The sequence below is a fragment of the Salvelinus fontinalis genome, chromosome 23 (genome assembly GCF_029448725.1).
Source record: "Salvelinus fontinalis isolate EN_2023a chromosome 23, ASM2944872v1, whole genome shotgun sequence".
Lineage (NCBI taxonomy): Eukaryota > Metazoa > Chordata > Actinopteri > Salmoniformes > Salmonidae > Salvelinus > Salvelinus fontinalis.
Window position 1 is genome coordinate 48,018,115 of NC_074687.1, and position 13,077 is coordinate 48,031,191.

The 13,077-nt window shown below is 39.9% G+C and overlaps 1 long non-coding RNA gene across 2 annotated transcripts; it reads right to left on the reverse strand.

The window, feature by feature from the left end:
- Window positions 1-404: 404 nt before the first annotated feature.
- On the reverse strand, window positions 405-2,262 carry LOC129821551 (uncharacterized). 2 transcript variants are annotated; one of them, XR_008754351.1, is made up of 3 exons: window positions 2,184-2,262; window positions 852-1,001; window positions 405-718 (listed from the first exon to the last, which is right to left on the reverse strand). It is a non-coding gene; the product is annotated as an uncharacterized LOC129821551 (long non-coding RNA). The 2 variants fall into 2 exon arrangements; XR_008754350.1 differs by having other exon boundaries at window positions 2,106-2,234.
- Between the last annotated feature and the right edge of the window lie 10,815 nt (window positions 2,263-13,077).

Below are 13,077 nucleotides of genomic sequence, written 5' to 3' on the forward strand. Positions count from 1 at the left end.
ATCAACGGCAATCGGCTGGCGTGGGTCTTTCTCCACCAGTCTTGTGGAGCTGCGCTTGGCCTGAAGGTGTTTTTGCCAAAATATAGAAATACAAAACCTAGACATACAAACATAGAATGCCCACCCACATCACACCCTGACCAAACAAAAAATAGAAACATACAAAGCAATCTCCGGTCAGGGCTTGACAGGAGTTGCTTTCCAAGAAGACAATGAATGTTCCTGAGTTACAGTTTTGAATTAAATCAACTCGAAAATCTATAGCAAGACCTGAAATGGTTGTCTAGCATTCATCAACAACCAATTGGACTGAGCTTGAAGACATTTTGAAAAGAAAAATGGGCAAATGTTGTACAATCCAGGTGTGGAAAGCTATTAAAGACTCACAGATGTAATCACTGCCAAAGGTGCTACAAAGTATTGACTCAGGGGTATGAATACTTATTTATGTAAATTCGATATTTCTGTATTTATTTTTCAATAAATTTGCAAACATTTCGAAAAACACATTTTCACTGTCATTATGGGGTATTGTGTGTAGACGGGTGAGATTTTTTATTTATTTAATACATTTTGAATTCAGGATGCAACAAAAAAATGTGGAATGAAGGCACTGTACATATCAAGGCAAGAAGTCTTGACCTGTCCATGCATATTTCTCTGTCCTCAGTTCGATTGAAGGCCTCAATCTGTCTTTTTGCCTGGTAACTGATTGCTTCTAGAAAGAAAGAGAGAAGAAACAACTCGTGATCAAAACCAGAGCTACTAATCTAAAGCAATGAAAGACCTAATTATTACAAATAATTAATATATTGGCTACATTTAAGAGAATAATACCAGCATTCGCTTACTTTATCAAGCTTGAAGATGATACACAAATTTTCTAACAAAGAAGTGTTATGAGTGAATGCACCACAAACATCTTTCCAGGCTGTCGACGCATCCTGTTCCCAATGCAGCCTCTTCCAACACCACGGGTAGTAGGGAAAAAGCATATCCATCTGCAAAAAGTGATTATATTGTTGCTACCTTAGCTGTTGTGCTTAATAACATGCTGTTGAACGGTGACACTATGCATATTGGAGACAGCAATGTGATCACCAAAAAATGTGTTTAAAATCATTAGTTAGCCAGCTAGCTATTGCCTTAATTGTGCAAAAATATGATAGCTAACGTTAGCTAGCTAAGTGCTAGCCACTAGCTAGCCAGTCAGTGACACTGACGGGTTGAAACTGATAACGCAACAAAATGTATTTCACTCTATCCCATAAAACTTGACATTGCTAGCCAAGCATCAGTTAGCTAGGCATCAGTTAGCTAACACAATTTGGAATATATTAGGAAGTTGCCAAATTTCCAAACTTTTCTGGCACACTATTTAGTTGCATCAAATGTGCCACAAACCTGCGGGAAGTTCACAGCAAAAAAATCCTTTTTGTGAGGGTTCAGATGTGATCCTGAGGAAAGTCCACCTCAATATATACAGTACAGTATGGCTGTCTCAAACACGTCAATGTCATGGGATTACAGGAATTTGAGAAGAATCAGATCATCTCCATCATCCATACACTGAGTGTACAAAACATTAGGAACACCTTCCTAATATTGAGTTGCACCCCCCTTTGCCCTCAGAACAGCCTCAAGTGCATGGACTCTACAAGGTGTCGAAAGCGTTCCAGAGGGATGCTGGCTAATTTTGACTCCAGTGTTTCCCACAGTCATGTCAAGTTGGCTGGATGTCCTTTGGGTGGTGGTACACACAGGAAATTGTTATGCATTAAAAACCAAGCAGCTTTGCTGTTCTTGACACACTCAAACTGCTGTGCCTGGCACCTGCTACCATACCCCGTTTAAAGGCACTTCAATCTTTTGTCTTGCCCATTCACCCTCTGAATAGAGTACCACAGTATGAGACATAATACCCATAAAACCTAGAGGCCAAACAAGGAAATGGTTCCAATCATTTTTCCACCATTCTTTTTTCCCATAGGGGATTATAGAAACACTTCATAAGGGCTATGTTTCGTGCAGGCTTATTCTGTCGTGACATTTTGATAACCATGTAAATCTCTCTAGGACAAGTTTACTTTTATCAATATATTCACCTGTGAAAAATTGGCAACATTTCTTTAACTTGACAATTCTGTGATCTGTCTTTTGCGAGTTTTCAATTGACACAATACCTGTTTGCAAATGTGTCAGCTAGAGATGTCGTGCAGGAGTATGGAGGGATGTTACGGATACAGGTATCCTGTGTGTGTGTATCCTGTGTGTGTATTTCTTTTCTCTCCTTCTCCCCTCACAGGTGGCAATCATCATTCACCAATCAGTCGCTAATCAGAAGACACCTGCTCCTTTTCTCTTACCCTATCACATTCCCTTTCCCTTGGTTTAAAAACACTGTCAGTTGTTCTCTCTGGAGCTCAATCTCTCTGTAGATCTCTTGTTTTTGCAACTACATTTCACTTTGTCAGTTACCCTGTGAGTATTGTTTTGTTATGGTGTTTGACTGTTTGTTTGATGGTGGGAGAAGGGGGTACCAAGACAAGTCGCCCATGGGCATACACTACCCGTAGGAATACTTTGTCTAAGAACACTAGTTAGAACTGTGCGGACCACCCACTGTATTTTTGGTTAGTTAGTTAGTTGTATTGAAGTAGGCTAGTCTAGCTTAGGGGTGTTTTTGGATATTTGTTTCTTTCCTTGGGTCCAGCTCAGCCCCTTTTCCTGCCCCCCTCCCCCCCTTTACTGTGTGTTTACAAATAAACCATGAGTGTGTGACGGTAATTTAGTTGTCTGTGGTTATTCCGTTCTCACTGTTACTTTTTCACTACTATAATTTGCATGAGTTATGTAACGAGTTTTGTTACCATCCCCCCCTAGACTGCCGGGCCAAAGGGATTCGTAACAAGGGATTTGTAGTCTTGTAGTCTACGTTGATGCTAATTAGAGTTTTCGGATCTGAGAGGAAATAGAGCCGAATATATTGATAAGTCACTTAGTCTGAGAGAGATTTACATGGTTATCAAAACATCACGCCAATGTAGGCCTACACAAAACAAAGCCATTATTTTAAATGTTTCTAAAATTCCCTATGGGAAAAATTTAGAAAATTGGAAAGTTGGAAAATCTATTGGAACCATTTCTCTGTTTGACTGCTAGGTTTTATGGGTATTATGACACCTCCACTGTGGGGCTCTATCACACATTGAAGTGGATTCAACACGTGACATCCATAATTGATCATAGCTTTCACCTGGATTCACCTGGTCAGTCCATGTCATGGAAAGAGAAGGTGTCTCTAATCGTTTGTACACTCAGTGTACAGTGCCTTTGGAAAGTATTCAGACCTCTTGACTTTTTCCACATTTTGTTACGTTACAGTCTTATTCTACAATTGATTCAAATATTTGTTTTCCTCATCAATTTACACACTATACCCAAATATGACTAAGCAAAAACAGTTTTTCAGAAATGTTTGCTAATTTATTACGAATAAAAACATAAATATATTTCCATATGTATTCAAACCCTTTACTCAGTGCTTTGTTGAAGCACCTTTGGCAGGGATTACAGCATCCAGTCTTCTTGAGTATGGCATTACGAGCTGTATTTGGGGAGTGTCTCCCATTCTTCTCAGGTTGGAAGGAGAGCTTGCTGCAGAGCTATTTTCGGGTCTCTCCAGAGATGTTCGATCAGGTTCAAGTCCGGGCTCTGGCTAGCCCCCTCAAGGACATTCAGAGACATGTCCCGAAGCCACTCCAGCGTTGTCTTGGCTGTGTGCTTAGGGTCGTTTTCCTGTTGGAAGGTGAACCTTGGCCCCAGTCTGAGCAGGTCCTGAGCACTCTGGAGCATGTTTTCATCAAGGATCTATCTGTACTTTGCTCCATTCATCTTTGCCTCGATCCAGACTAGTCTCGCAGTCCCTGCCGCTAAAAAACATCCACCACCACCTGCTTCACCGTAGGGATGGTGCCAGGTTTCCTCCAGACTTGACGCTTGGCATTCAGGCCAAAGAGTACACTCTTGGTTTCATCAGACCAGAGAATCCTGTTTCCCGTGGTCTGAGAGTCTTTAGGTGTCTTTTGGCAAACGCCAAGGTATCTGTTTTTTATGTTTAATAATTGAGATATCTGTTTTCTTTATATTTTGGTTAGGTCAGGGTGTGACTAGGGTGGATACGCTAGTTTCTGTGTTGTCTAGGGGTTTTGTATTGTCTAGGGGTTTTGTATTGTCTAGGGGTTTTGTATCGTCCATGGGTTTTGTATGTCTAGGGTTTTGTAGGTTTAGGTATTTGTATGTTTATGGTGGCCTGATATGGTTCCCAATCAGAGGCAGCTGTTTGTCGTTGTCTCTGATTGGGGATCATATTTAGGTAGCCATTTCCCGTTGGTGTTTGTGGGTTCTTGTTCTATGTTTAGTTTCCTGTCTGCACAATTCATATAGCTTCACGTTTCGTTCGTTTTGTTGTTTTGTTAGTTTGTTCAGTGTTCTTTCTTTAATAAAAGAAGAATGTACGCTTACCACGCTGCACCTTGGTCCGATCTTTATGACGAACGTGACAACAATTTTGCCATAATTTCTAAAAACCAGTTTTTGCTTTGTCATTATGGGGTATTGTTTGTGGAAAAGTCAAGAGGTCTGAATACTTTCAGAAGGCAATGTATATACATAGATACAGTATTAAATAATTATCCCCTTGATATACCACAACACAGACAGTACTTCCATGTAGAACATAATCCAAATGATCAAGTGGAGGCTCCTCAGAAAAGGAAGGGGAGGATCATCCTACTCAGTGAATTTCAGATTTTATTTAAATTGTGAAATATTAAAAAAGTTGGCCTTTTTTTGATAAAACATTGCTAACTATCTTCACATCACCAAATACCTGATTAAAACAAACTGCTTTGCAATTAAGATCTAGAGTAGTCTCAACAGCAGCCTCTAGGGACAGCTATTTTCCATCCTCTGGCTACATTTATTTCAATATAAAACCTAGGAGACTCGTGCTCCTTACCACCTTCCATAGACATACATGGTAATTTTGACATCATCCGGAGGAAGTCCTCCAACCAACTGACATGTTGTCCATTCAATCAAAGGGTCAGTGAATGAACCTAGTACTACGCATATGAAATTTAGCTTGGTGAGTTGGTGACTAAACTGAGATTAAGATAGTGAATAGTGATAGTTGACATTCTTTTCCACATTATTCAATTTAAATTCATTTTTTCAAACAACATGAAATGGGTGAGGTAGAAAATTGTTTTCTTTCTTGGTTTTAGATGTTTATTTTTGTATCGAGTTAGTACAATTTATACAAATTTGGTTTGCTAACATCAGTAGCTACCAGAGTGCAGTTTTCTCCGACAGAATGGCTAACGCTAACAACAATGTAGTGGATCTTTTGTTGAAGAACCCCTTTCATTGGCCACATCAGATTCAAACTTCTGCGAAAAAAAGCTTTAGCGATCATGCAATTGACGAATGTCTGCATATTCAAAATGCGCAAAACAACGAGAAGGTAAAAAGAGACATGTTAAAAGCAGCTTCTCAAGCAGCTTATCAACACTAGAATACTGCATTTTTGGGCAGAGCGAAATTTCCACTAACAAGGGCAACTATAAGGAGCTTGTTGAAGAGGTAATTGCACGTTACAATGCTTTACTTGCTGAGCATATGGAAGCTTCTACTGTATTTTCTGGGATTTCGAAATCAATTCAGAATGATTTTATAGCTGCCATCGCATCATCCATTAAAAGTGAGATTAAAAGAGACGTTGATGCAGCGTATTTTTCCACATGGCAAATGGATGAAACCACAGACATGAGCTCGGGCCTACAAAGGAAAAACACAGTAACTACAGTTTTGGTCAAATTTGAGTTAAGACTGAAATCAGGCTTTGTAGTATCTGTTTTATCTTGTGACAAAGTGTCCTGGTTCAATTATGTTCTGGCTGAAATTTGCAGTAACTATCAAATCCAAAGTAAAACCAAGGCAAATAGCAGTAATTGAAGTTACTGCACTTTAGCCTTGTTCTACCGTGTTCTGACTGCAGTTAACTGCTCTGCCATACAAAGGCAACGAGTATTAGCTATGCAAACATTGTAACTGAGAAACATTGCTTTAAAGTGGATTTGCTGTCCAGCCAAATATGTTGTAGGTAGATAAGTAATAATGCACTGATGCATTATCTTATGTTTTTTGGCATATCAACCAGGACCACTGATTTGACCCCTAAGTCAATACATTTGGATAAACACATTTAGATTGTAGATAATGCACATGTTAAGTGTAAACATTCTGTGTGACGAAAACCTTTGTCCTTACCTTATGGTGAAAAAATGCTTGAGGATTACTACAATACAACATTCAAACCATGAGAACATAACTAAATAAAACCCACAGTTGTAATGTTTCCATCAGATAGAAAAACAACAAGAAAGTTGGATGAACACATTTAAATTGTAAATACTGCACTTTGCCTTTGCATTACCCATATACAGTGGTTGTCTACAGTCATACAAACGCAGAGTGCAGTATCTGCGTTTTAGTGGTCATAGGTCATATCAATGGTCATGGTTGATATGGATAGAAAGAGAGAAAGTGAGAGGGAAAAAAAATAGAACGAGAGAGAATGATAAAACCCTAAAATGCGTTTCTCCGGAGAAAGAACCCAGCACATGGCTCCATTTCCGCTGGTGAAGCGACGAGTTAAAAGGTGGCCCCAGTGCAATGAAACTCAATTTCACGCCACATTATCCCTCCCTGTTCTCTTTCCTGGCCTTCATTTTCATTAAGACCAGATACAATCATAAATTAATAATTACTGTTGAATGTCTAAGCGCAGGCCGTCGTCCCGTAGTCTTCGTCTCCACGGCCCTTCATGTTCATGCTTGCAAAATGTTAATTTAGGTAATGTGGCCTGGCCCTTGTCAGATCATTCTCTTTTGTAGTTTCCCTAATACATAATGGCCTATCTGATTAGATGACATTAGGGAGTGTTTTCTGGTCCGATCAAGCTGTACCACCTTCATTCTTCTTCGGAGACTTACACAAGTCAACACAAACATTGAGTTACTCTCCGGTAGGATGATCTGCAGCAGGCAAAATTTCACATGGGATGACATATCTGTTGTCCTGGTTCAAGTGACGTAAGATAACCACATTAGAACTAGGGCTCAGATTCAATTCGATCGCGCTTTGTCGGCAATGCATGTATTAAATGCAATGTTTCTGCATTCGGAGACCACACTCACGGTAAGGGCTACATAGGTCGGCTCATTCGGAAATGACCTTAAAATGGAGAATTGTTCAAATCCGTGATCAAATGAAATCCTGGCCTAGTTGAAGACCACTTTCTCAGGATGACATCAACACATCTGAAATTATTTTGTATCTATCTGAAGCTACAACAAATAAATGTCCTTTTACAATCAGTACACATATTGCCCATGACGTCACAAAATACATCTGTCTGACATCATTGCCTTCAGTCTTTCCCACAAGGTTCTGATTATATTTAGGGTATTGGTTGAATTCTGATAATTAAGGTGGGGGTTCAAACAAGCATGTGCCAGAACGACACATTAACCCGCCAAATCCTAGGCACTGTCTCGGGGTCACCAAAATATAGAAGCATTGGAAAACAAGTAAGACACTACTCTCATCTGTTCTCAACAACTCCTAGAGCTGGTTTGTCTAATGACATGTACGTAGACCAATAGAATACGTCAAGTGTCCTTGGCAATAACAACATTTAATTTATATCTACCGTTTTCCTTGTCACAGAGACATTCGATATTTGACCCTGTCGCTGTGTCCGTTGTCATGGTTACCTGACCGTGATAGCAACAAGACAGTGCAGAAGTAACAAAAAAAAATTCTGGTAGAATGCCCTGCTTTATTTTGTCACACACAACCGTAAGCTATGTTCTGTAAATAGCTTGCCATTACCTTGTAAATAAGGATCTTGTAATGAGTTTATTTCCCTGTAATAATTTATAATTAATACATTTCAAAACGTTAATATAAAATACAGAGTAGGTTTAAGTTACCTGTGGCTCATTATTTTAATTACAGAGCCTGGTTTATTGGATTGGTTTATTGGTGTTGAAAGGCATTCTATTTGAACCATCATGCTGCTGATGCCATGCAGACTGTCACATTGTGTTCATACCTTTGCTAATAATGACCAAGTTTGATGTCCGACGACAACAGATAGTTCATGATGTCGCTGAGATGAGTGTCTACAGACAAGTACTGTAAACCAACCTTTAGTTCAAACCATTATACTACAACTAATGCTCAGCTGCCATACATTAACGTGGGCTTTTGAACTAGTCCCACCAAATAATCATCCTCGAACCTTGTGAGTTTTCAATATCTCAGGGGTAAAGGAGAATCACTGGCTTGGAGTCTTACTGAACACTTACCCTCATCTTTATTTAGCCCTGCAGGCAAGCGCAAAACAACATCAAATTGAGCAATGTTAACTTAGGCAAAAGAACAGACAGACAGTGACAGGGTCATGCAGAATAATTGTCTCTGGACGACATCTGTATGGACATGTCTCCATGGCGAGCCAAGCAAATACACCGCACAGCTCGTATTGTAACACAGCCGCTGCTTTGAATATGCAGCCAGGGTGCATAATGAACCTACTTGATGCAACTACAGCAGGACAGTACAGCATAACAAATACCCGTTTGATATTTAAAGTCTTTGTGCCTTATGGTCATATTTGTACGGAATTGAATTCATTACAAAATGCGCACTGATATGAAACATCTAGCTTCGGGGGCACATTGCTCAGTTGCCAGTGCAGAACAAGGCGTCAAATCGAGAAATGAACAGCATTTCTGACTAATAGATGAGAACAATCTCACTAAGTCAGCGAAAATGAGTGGGGTGTATGGCTACGTCTTAAATGACACACTATTTACCATAATGTGCACTACTTAGTGCCCTATATACGGAATAAACTGCAATTGGAGACAAACTCATTATTTTACTGTAGGCATTTCAAAGGCTGGATATATATGACAAGTGTTGGTAAGGGAAAGAATGAATGGAATCATTGGATGGACACAGTGCATGTAATCGCATTGCGTAACTTGTTATAACTTCGGTCGAAGTTCTCAAGTGACAGCAGACACTAAAAGGCTGAACTCGACAATAAGACTTTTCTGCGACAGGATTGCTTAACTATTTGCTGTGTGTCGCATTGCTCCCTCAAGGTTGATGGAAACTTAAACGTTTTTTAAAAAGAAGAGAAAAGCTTGAAATGTTTCAGACCTTGATTTTTTTTTTTTTACAATACTGTGTTGAATTATGCAGCGATCAGTCAACTATTAATCTCCGTGGCTGTGTTACAGCCATGCATTTTTTTAAAATGGGACCAGGCCAAGCAATGCTGTGTCAACACATTCCTCTAAGAATTGCTTACAAGAGAAATGTGTCTCTCAATGTCGATTCAATTTTTCTCCTTACAAGTTTAGAGTGGTGTACCTGTTACAGATCAACGGTCACAGTTAATGATTCCAATCAAATAAAAAATGGAAAGTTACAGTAATTAACAAAGGCAACTTAGGGAAGCATGACGCTACCAGGGGTATGTACTCATTAGTGCACACCGTAGCAAAAGTTTTGCAACAAAAACAAGAGTTTTTTTTAAATGTACAATCCCTCTCCGTTTCAGCCTGTTTGCTTCCATTTAGTTCCTAGTACACCCGTCACACTGTAATACAATTTTCTACCTGACAATGATTGGTCCATGTTATGTTGTCATGTATCCCTGGTTGTTTTTGGAGTTCTGTTCTTCTGCTTGGGAATACATCCCCATACTCAAAGGAAACAGAATGAGGTGTGGGCCTACTCAGTGTAGATAAGCATCTGGTGGGGTTGTGTGCAACCCCCAATCAGAGTGTGGCAATGTGTACCTATCAGGTACTGTATAAAGAGCCGGAGTGTGGGCTGCTATCATTCTGTGTCTGACGCTGAATGGAGGTTCATGCCTATCTCCAAGCTCCCATCAGTAATGTAGTACACTGTAAAAATATATATATATTCAGTGGCTTAGTAAATATTACCCCCTAAAATGCAGGTTTCTGGTTTTACTTCAAGATTTGAATACCTTGATTTTTTGTTAGATTTTTTGTACTTTTTACCCTTATTTTTTGAGATCCAATTGGTGGTTACAGTCTTGTCCCATCACTGCAACTCCCGTACAGACTCGAGAGAGGCGAAGGTCGAGAGCCATGCATCCTCCGAAACACGACCCCACCAAGACACAATGCTTCTTGACACACTGCTCGCTTAACCCAGAAGCCAGCCACACCAATGTGTCAGAGGAAAACTGTACAGCTGGCGACCATAGTCAGCGTGCATGTACCCGGTCCGCCACAAAGAGTCGCTAGAGCACGATGGGACAAGGACATCCCGGTCGGCCAAACCCTCCCCTAACCTGGACAACGCAGGGCCAAATGTGAACCGCCTCATGGGTCTCCCGGTCATGGCCGGCTGCAACACAGCCTGGGATCGAACCAGGGTCTGTAGTGATGCCTCGAGCACTGCGATGCAGTGCCTCAGACTGCTGTGCCATACCTTACTTTATTTTGATGTGTATAAAAATAATGACATTTGAAAATGTATATTCAATTCATTATACTATGTTTAATTTACTCAATGTTAATAATATTTACTCTCAACTTAAGAATTTGTAGTTTTTGCAACAACTTGCCATGTGGCAATTTTTTTTTGAGGATTGTGGGTAATTCAAAATGTTTAGAATGTATAATACTTTTACACAATGTAACATGCATGTTTGAAGAAAGAAAAGCATATTTCTATATTAGTATTAAGCAGCGTGTTATACTATGAGGTGTAATGGATCATGATGAACGGATATGAAAACCGTTTGACAAATAGACGTTCAAAGACCATTACAACTGGGTCAAAAAAGCACAACTGCATTTCAATCTGAAAGGAAAACTCCATATTTTGGGATTATATAAACAATGGACTAATGAAACAAATATCTAAACATGGTTTCTGGTGGACAGAACATTCAAAAAAATCGAGATCATGATTTTGAATGAAAATGAAAATCCCTGCCCAATTTCAATCCACCATTGATTTAATAAAGCAAAGAAACCAGTGTTATCAATTCAATAAAATGAGTAAATAATTTAAAGAAGCAAGCTAGGCCCCCTACGTTTATTTACTGTTTTCAAACCAAAGAGGCATTTGTTGATTACTGAATTTGTTGATGTAGATGGCGCCGACAGACACGTACACCCTGTTTCAAGCTCTTAGTCAACTTTGCAGTATTTTTTTGTATGTGTTATTTCTTACAGTGCCTTCAGAAAGAATTCATACCTCTTGACTTATTCCAAATTGTTATGCGTTACAGCCTCACCTATTTACACTACCGGTCAAAAGTTTTAGAACACCAACTAATTCAAGTTTTTTTCTTAATATGTTACTATTTTATACATTGTAGAATAATAGTGAAGACATCACAACTATGAAATAACACATATGAAATCATGTATTAACCAAAAAAGTGTTTTTTTTAGAAATTGTTGCAAAAACTGAAATATCACAGTTACATAAGTATTCAGACCCTTTACTCAGAGGCAATTTTGGCAGTGACTACAGCCTCGAGTCTTCTTGGGTATGACGCTATAAGCTTTGCACACCTGTATTCGGGGACTTTCTCTCATTCTTCTCTGCAGATCCTCTCAAGCTCTGTCAGGTTGGATAGGGAGCGTCGCTGCACAGCTATATTTGGGTATCTCCAGAGATGTTCGATCGGGTTCAAGTCCGGGCTCTGGCTGGGCCACTCAAGGACATTCAGAGAGTTGTCCCGAAGCCACTTGGCTGTCTTGGCTGTGTGCTTAGGGTCATTGTCCTGTTGGAAGGTGAACCTTCACCCCAGTCTGAGGTCCTGAGCGCTCTGGAGCAGGTTTTCATCAAGCATCTCTCTGTACTTTGCTCCATTCATCTTTGCCTCGATCCAGACTAGTCTCCCAGTCCCTGCCGCTAAAAAACATCCACCACCACCATGCTTCACTGTAGGGATGGTGCCAGGTTTCCGCCAGATGTGACGCTTGGCATTCAGGCCAAAAAGGACAATCTTGGTTTCATCAGACCAGAGAATCTTGTTTCTCATGGTCTGAGAGTGTTTAGGTGCCTTTTGGCAAACTCCAAGCAGGCCTTCATGTGCCTTTTTACTGAGGAGTGGCTTCCGTCTGGTCAATCAATAAATGCCTGATTTCTGGAGTGCTGCAGAGACGGTTGTCCTTCTGGAAGCTTCTTCCATCTCCACAGAGGAACTCTGGAGCTCTGAGTGACCATCCGGTTTTTGGACCTCCCTGACCAAGGTCCTTCTCCCCCGATTGCTTAGTTTGGCTGGGCGGCCAGCTCTAGGAAGAGTCTTGGTGGTGGCAAACTTATTCCATTTAAGAATGATGGAAGCCACTGTGTTCTTGGGAACCTTCAATTTTGCATAAATGTTTTGGTACCCTTCCCCAGATCTGTACCTTGATTCCTTCAACCTCATGGCTTGGTTTTTGATCTGATGTGCACTGTCAACTGTGGGACATTATATAGACATGTGTGTGCCTTTCCAAATCATGTCCAATCAATTGAATTACCACAGGTGGACTCCAATCAAGTTGTAAAAACATCTCAAGGCTGATCAATGGAAACAGGATGCACCTGCGCTCAATTTCGGGTCTCATAGCAAAGGGTCTGAATACTTATATAAATAAATATTCAAACATTATGTGCAATCATTTCTAAAAACCTGTTTTTGCTGTGTAATTATGGGTTATTGTGTGTCTGATGACATTTAAAAAAATAATAATTTTTTAGAATAAGGCTGTAACTTAAATGAAACGGGTCTGAATACTTTCCGAATGCACTCTCCTTTTGCACTGGGCCTGTTTATATATTGACTATGAAATCGGAGGGCAGAATTAATTAATTATTACCAGCAGTAATACTATGAGCAGTAATACTAATACTAATACTACTATATCCTAAGAAGGAGATGGTGGAGAGATGGAA